The 6793-nt window shown below is 44.9% G+C and overlaps 1 protein-coding gene across 1 annotated transcript in view; it reads right to left on the reverse strand.

Moving 5' to 3' along the window:
• Window positions 1–369, reverse strand: part of Snupn (snurportin 1) — a 25518-nt gene extending 25149 nt beyond the window's left edge. The window contains exon 1 of the mRNA XM_008844881.3: window positions 1–369. This exon is cut by the window's left edge and continues 240 nt beyond it. The gene's annotated coding sequence lies outside the window, so the exon portion shown is untranslated.
• Window positions 370–6793: the final 6424 nt, after the last annotated feature.

Genomic DNA, 6793 nt, shown 5'->3' on the forward strand with positions numbered 1-6793 from the left:
AGCGAGGCCTGGCAGTCAGGGCCCCCCAGACCCTGAGTCCCGCTGCGTCCCCGGGTCCGCTCAGGTCCTAGGGCTGCGCTGGCAGCCGCCTGTCTGTTCTGTGCCCGGCTTTTATTGCTGCTGTGCGGTCGTCTGCTGTGCGGTCGTCTGACATTCCTAGCCAGCTCGCTCTTATGCTTACAAGCGCAGCATACCGCTGTTCCTGGGCACTTTGCTGGGATTTTCGTACTCGGATGTGGGCGGAGAAATGGTCCTGGCTTGATTTCTGGTTAAATAGCATTCAGCACGGGGTGCTGCACTCATTAGGCCCTGAGTGTGTGTGTAAGGAGTGGACCAAGCCTAAGAAATTTAGACCTCATCAAATTCCCCTGATAGGATGGAAAATTTTGAAAAAAATATGAATAGATACTTAGTGAATGCTTACATTGAACCAGATGCTTCGCTTCACGGAACATTTTAATCTTCAAATAATAGGAGGGAGGCTGGGGATGTAGCCCAGTTAAGAGGGTGCTCTCCTAGCCTGTAAATCCTAAATTCAGTTCCCGAACTGGTGGTGGTACTTCCCTGTAATTTCAAAATAAGGAAGTGGAGGTGGGAAGATCAGAAGTGTAGGTTCATTTTCAGCTACATAGCGCCAGCCAGGACCTGGACGGAAAAAAAAAAAAAAAAATGGAGCCGGGCGTGGTGGCGCATGCCTTTTATCCCAGTACTTGGGAGGCAAAGGCAGGCGGATCTCTCTCGAGTTCGAGGCCAGCCTGGTCTACATAGTGAGTTCCAGAACAGCGGGGGCTACATCTCAAAAAGACAAAAAAAAAAAAAAAAGTAATTCGAAGTCTAGAGTCCAAAAATTAAGTAACTTGGCTGAAGTCACACAGCTCTTGTTCCAAATGTTTGAATTTAATTTGGTGAATGATTGACTTACACAGAACTAAAGTTGGGGGCTGGAGAGATGCTCAGTGGTTAAGACTGCTCTTGCAGAGGACCCGCATGACAGCTACGAATCATCCTTAACTCCAGTTACAGAGGAATCCGAAGCCCTCTTCTGACCTCAGAGGCACTGGAAGACACGGGTGCACTCACATACATGCAGGCAACACACTCATACACGTTAAAAAAAAAAGTTGGCACATGTGCCGGTGCAGTGGTGCACTTCTTAATCCCGGCAGAGGCAGAAGCAGGAAGATCTCTGAGTTCCATGCCCGTCTGATCTACATACCAAGTTCAGGACAGCCATGGCTACATAAGTGAGACCCTGTCTCAAAAAAAAACCTCCCCAAATTTTTTTCCAAAAAAAAAAAAGAGGAAAAAAATGCCACCAGTCAGGAGTGATGACACACACTTTTACATCTCAGTGCTCAAGAGGCAGAGACAAGCAAGTATCTGAGTTCAAGGCCGACCTGGTCTACTGAAGTTCTAGAGCAGCCAGAGCTAGGCAGTAGGACTCTATTTCAAAACAAAACAAAAATCAAAAAATGAAAAATGGCTCAGTTCAGTGGTTCACACTTTTAATCCTAGCACTAGGGAGGTAGAGCCCAGGCACATTTTTTGGCCTAGGAAGTCTTGAATTTATGATTTCCCTGGCCTCAGCCTCTCAAGAAGCTTGGATTACAGAGCTGTAACACGAGACCTGGCTTTCCAGCCCTCCTTTAACTTTTTTTTTTTTTTTTTTTTTTTTTTCTTTTTTGGTCTTTTTGAGACAGGATCTCCCTGAAGCCCCAGGTTGCCTCCTTTAACTTTATATTTTGAATCACAGTCTCACTAAGTTATTCAGGCTAACCTTGAACACAGAGTGGCTCAGATAGGCCTTAAAACCTGAGAGCCTCCTGTCTCAGCTGAGTAGCTTTGATACAAGTTTATGGGCAGGATGGTGCTTGCCTTTAATACTAGTACTTGGGAAGCAGAGGCACTCAGATCTCTCTACACCAGCCTGGTCTACATAGTGAGTTTCCAGGTTAGGGCTACATAATGAGACCCTATATAAAGAAACAAAAAGGCGGGGCTGGAGAAGTGGCTCGGTGGTTAGGAGCACTGGTTGCTCTTGCAGAGGACCCAGGTTTGATTCCCAGCACCCACATGGCAGTTAACAACCATTTGTAACTCCAGTTCCAGGGGATCCGACGCCCTCTTTTGACCTTCGAGGGCACTGCGGGACGCAGGTGCACTTACCTACATGAAGGCAATACACGCATACACATAAAAATATATTTTTTAAAAAAGAAGAGGCTGGAGTGATGGCTCAGCACTAGCTGCTCTTGGCAGAGGACCCTAGTTTGTTCCCAGCACCCACATGACAGCTAACAATGGTCTGTAACTCTAGATCCAGAGGATCTGATGCCTTCTGACCTCCCTCTAGCATTGTATTTACATGTATGTAAGGTGCAGTTAGGTACAAGCAGGCAAAATGTACACATAAAGAGGGCTAGGGATATAGGTTATTTGTAGTATTTGTGTAGCATGCATGAACCCCTCCTATGCTCAGTCCTCAGTATTTAAAACAAACAAACAAACAAACAAACAAAAAAACCCAGGTGTGGTGCTGTAAGCCTTTAATCCCAGCATTTAGGAGGTAGAGGCAGGTGGATCTCTGTGAGTTTGAGGCCAGCCTAGTCTACACAGTGAGTTCCATGCCAGTTGGGGCTACAAGGAGACCCTGTCTCAAATAGACCAAAAAAAAAAAAAAAAAAAAAAGATGTGCAAATGAATTGACTACTGGTCCTAGGGAATGTTTCAATCACCTCTAAGCCAAATTGGCATTGCTGTTTTTTTAAAGGTTTATTTTTTACATGTGTGTTTGCCTGCATTATGTTTGTGCACCATGTGTGTGCCTGGTACACATGGAGGCCAGAAAAGGGTGTCAGATCCCCTGGAACTGGAGTTACAGTTGTGAGCTGCATATGGGTACTGGGACCTGAACCCGGTTTTCTACAAGAGCAACTAGTACTCTTAACTGCTGAGCCATCTCTCCAGTTCCATTCCCTGTTTGTTGTTGTTGTTGTTTTTAAATTTTATTTGTATTTTATGTGCATGAGTGTATTGCCTGGATGTATGTGAGTGCACCTGTGTCGTGCAATGCCACGGAGGTCAGAAGAGGGCATCAAGATTCCCCTGGAACTGGGATTAAGTGCTGCCATGTGGGTGCTGGGACTCGAACCCGGGTCCTCTGCAAGAGCAGTAAGTGCTCTTAACTGCTGAGCCATCTCTCCAGCCCCATTCCCTAGGTTTTTTTTTTTTTTGGTCTTTTTGAGACAGGGTCTCCCTGTAGTCCCAGCTGTCCTGGAACTCACTATGTAGACCAGGCTGGACTTGAACTCACAACTCACAGGGATCCACCTGCCTCTGTCTCCCAACTGCTGGGATTAAAGGCATGCACCACCTCGCCCGGCCTTCCATTCCCTAGTTTTTTATAACAGCCAAGACATCCCAGCTGACAGCCAGCCTACCTTCACAGATTTATGATAACCCCTTCCAGGGCCTAGTGTGGTATGCACACATGTAATCCTAGCACTGAGACAGGATGATTCTGAATTCAAAGCAAGCTTGAATTACATAAATACTAAGTGTCTAAAAAAACAAAAAAAGAAAAAAAGAAAAAAAAGAAAGAAAGGGAAGGAAGGACCAAAAAAGTGGGGAGGGGACAAAAAAGAAAAATAGGGAAAAAAAGAAGAAAACAAGAGTGACAATCCCCTTATCCAACAAATACATTTGATCATAAAATCAAAGCTGGGTGTGGTACTGGGTGTGGTGGCTCATGCAAGTAATCCCAGCACTCATAAAACTGAGGCAGGAGGATTGCTGCAAGTTCAAGACCAGGCTAGGTTATATAGTTCTAGTCCAGCTTGGGCTACAGTATATGAATGTCTCAAAAAACAAAGCAGTGACAAGAATCCAAAAATCTATGAGCCCAGCAAAAACCTAACAAACTAAATGCTTACTGTTTAAGCCCTGAGACATTTTGAGGTACAGTGTCAATCTTTAAGCCAATACTGATTTGGAGCTGGCCTGGAACTTATTCTGTAGACTAGGCTGTGCTGGAATCCACAGAGATGGGCCTGCCTCTGTCTCCCAAATGCCGGGATTAAAGGCATACATCCCTCCGACCCACCACCAGCAATACCCTTTAAAAAAATGCCCATGTATTACCCACTTTTTAATGATTTAATATCATTTCTATTCACTAGCTTCCAACAACCTAAAAGCCCTGTTAGCAAGTAACGTCTAAAATCTGTTAAGAGTCCATGCCTGTCCCCTGATTCAATTTGCTATAACCCACCTACTTGCTGTCTTCTCCAATGTATTTGTTAAATGCACTAATTTATGACCTTTGTTCTATGACTATAAAAATTCTAAAAATTTATGTAATAGGACTGGAGAAAGGGCTCAGTGGTTAAGAGCACTGCCTGTTCTTCCAGAGGACCTGGGTTTGGGTCTCAGCACCCATATAGCAGCTAAAAACTCTAACTCCAGTTCAAAGGATCTGAAACCATCTTCTGGCATTGCACAAACACTTACATGCAGGCAGAATACTTATATGCATAAAGTAAAAATAATTTTAAAAATTCATATAAACTACTTCCATGGTGGAACATCATTCAGAGCAACCTGAGTCCATGTTCCTGAGCCATGGTGTCATATTTGACTCAAAATAAAGCTGTTTGGGTTTTAACCAACACTCAAGTTTCTAAACCAGTTAGTTCCCTTCAAGAAACCGAAGAGAAGCCAGGTTTGGCCCATGCCTTTAATCCCAGGGAGATTAAACAGAGGCAAAGGCAGGTAGGTATCTGTGAGATTGAAGCCAACCTGGTCTACATAGCAAGTTCCAGGCCAGTTGGGGCTACAGGGAGATGCTGTCTCAAAAAAATTAAGGGGCTGGAGAGATGGCTCAGCAGTTAAAAGCACTGGCTGCTCTTGCAGAGGACCCAGGTTCGATTCCCAGCACCAACATGGTGGCTATGAACCATCCTTAACTCCAGTTCCAGGGGAATCTGAAGCCCTCTTCTGACCTCCATGGCATTGCACGACACGGGTGCACTCACACACATGCAGGCAATACACATAAAATACACATAAAATAAAAAATATTTATGTGTATGCGTGTATTGTGCATATGTAGGTAAGTGCACCCGTGTCATGCAGTGCCCACGGAGGGCAGAAGAGGCTGTCGGATCCCTTGGAACTGGAGTTACAGACAGTTGTTAGCTGCCATGTGGGTGCTGGGATTCGAACCCAGGTCTTCTGCAAGAACAGTCAGTGTTCTTAACCGCTGAGCCAGCTCTCTAGCCCCCAAAAATAAAATATTTTTTTTAATTAATTAAATTTAGCCGGGCGTGGTGGCGCACACCTGTAGTCCCAGCACTTGGGAGGCAGAGGCAGGCGGATCTCTGTGAGTTCAAAGACAGCCTGGGATACCTATACATAGTGATCCAGGACAGCTGGGGCTACAGGGAAACCCTGCTTCAAAAAGGCAAAAAAATAAAATAAAAATTAAAAATTAAATTTAAAGAAACTGGAGATTGGGTACGTGGGCCCACATCTTTGTAATTCCAGTGTAGGAAGACTGAAGCAGGAGGATGAAATCAAGGCCACCCTAGGCTACATCAGGAGACTCTGGGCCACCCCCCTCCCCCAATCAAACACACACAAAACAAAAAGCACCAACAACAGAAATCCTTGAAGCTACATGTGTTTGTGGGGAACAGGGCCTCATTTTATTAACCCTACTTACTTTCCCTCCATGGGAACAAGCCTGAGGGCCCTGGGGATGCTCTTCCAAATGGGTGGTATCTGCCCAGCCACTGGATCTGTGGAGTGGGATGCTTTCTCTTTAACCTAAAGGGATGGTTTTCATAGAACTGAATCCCAGCTGTGGACAAGATCTCATTTCAGTTGTTTCTAAACTAAAAAGTATGGATAACACCACTTACGGTTAACACCTGCTACCTTGAGTGAATATCATCTTTTCCCTAAACCACTCTCAGAGCCCCACCTCCCCCTTTTTGACTCATGATCCTCTTACCTTTACCTCTTGAGTGCTTGGGATCACAGGCACACACCATCTCTCTCTATTTTGTGTGTGTGAGATTGGGGATGGGGGGCATTTCATACAGTCCAGGTTGGCTTTAAAATTTTCTAAGTATCAGAAGCTGGCCTTGTGGCATTGAACCCCTGATCCTCCTCCTGCTTCCACTTCACAAGTGATGGGACTACAGGCATGCAGCATCACAACCAGCCTATTTTTTTTTTTTTTTTTTTTTTTTTTTTTTTAAAAAAGAGACAGGGTCTCCCTGTAGCCCCAGCTGTCCTGGAACTATGTAGCCTAGGTTGGCCTCTAACTCACAAAGATCGGTTTGCCTCTGCCTCCCAAGAGCTGGGACTGAAGGCATGTAACACCATGCCTGGCTGTTTTTATTTTTTTTAGGACCCCCAAATACACAGTGTTTTTCCTACATGCACCATGCCAACTCTGCTTAACTCTATAGCATTCTGCCTGCTGGGACCAATCGCCCTGCCTTGATGTTACTACTCGTGTGGAAACTCAAGCTGAGACTCTAAACTGTCACACCTTTTAAGGGCTGATTGTGCTGACAATGGCAGTCTCTTAAGGAGCATGATCTCAGTCTACCACTTACCATGTAATCAAATAATCTTACCCATCTCCACCACCACTCTCATCAGAAAAGTGGCAAATAACTGGCTTACCCATTTCTATAGGCTTGTTGGGAAGACTAAAGAGATTAAAATGTTACTCACTTAAAACTGGACTTAATATTTGGAAGCCTCTTATGGCATCTCTCCC

Source organism: Nannospalax galili, unplaced genomic scaffold, assembly GCF_000622305.1.
Source record: "Nannospalax galili isolate Female #2095 unplaced genomic scaffold, S.galili_v1.0 scaffold1622, whole genome shotgun sequence".
Lineage (NCBI taxonomy): Eukaryota > Metazoa > Chordata > Mammalia > Rodentia > Spalacidae > Nannospalax > Nannospalax galili.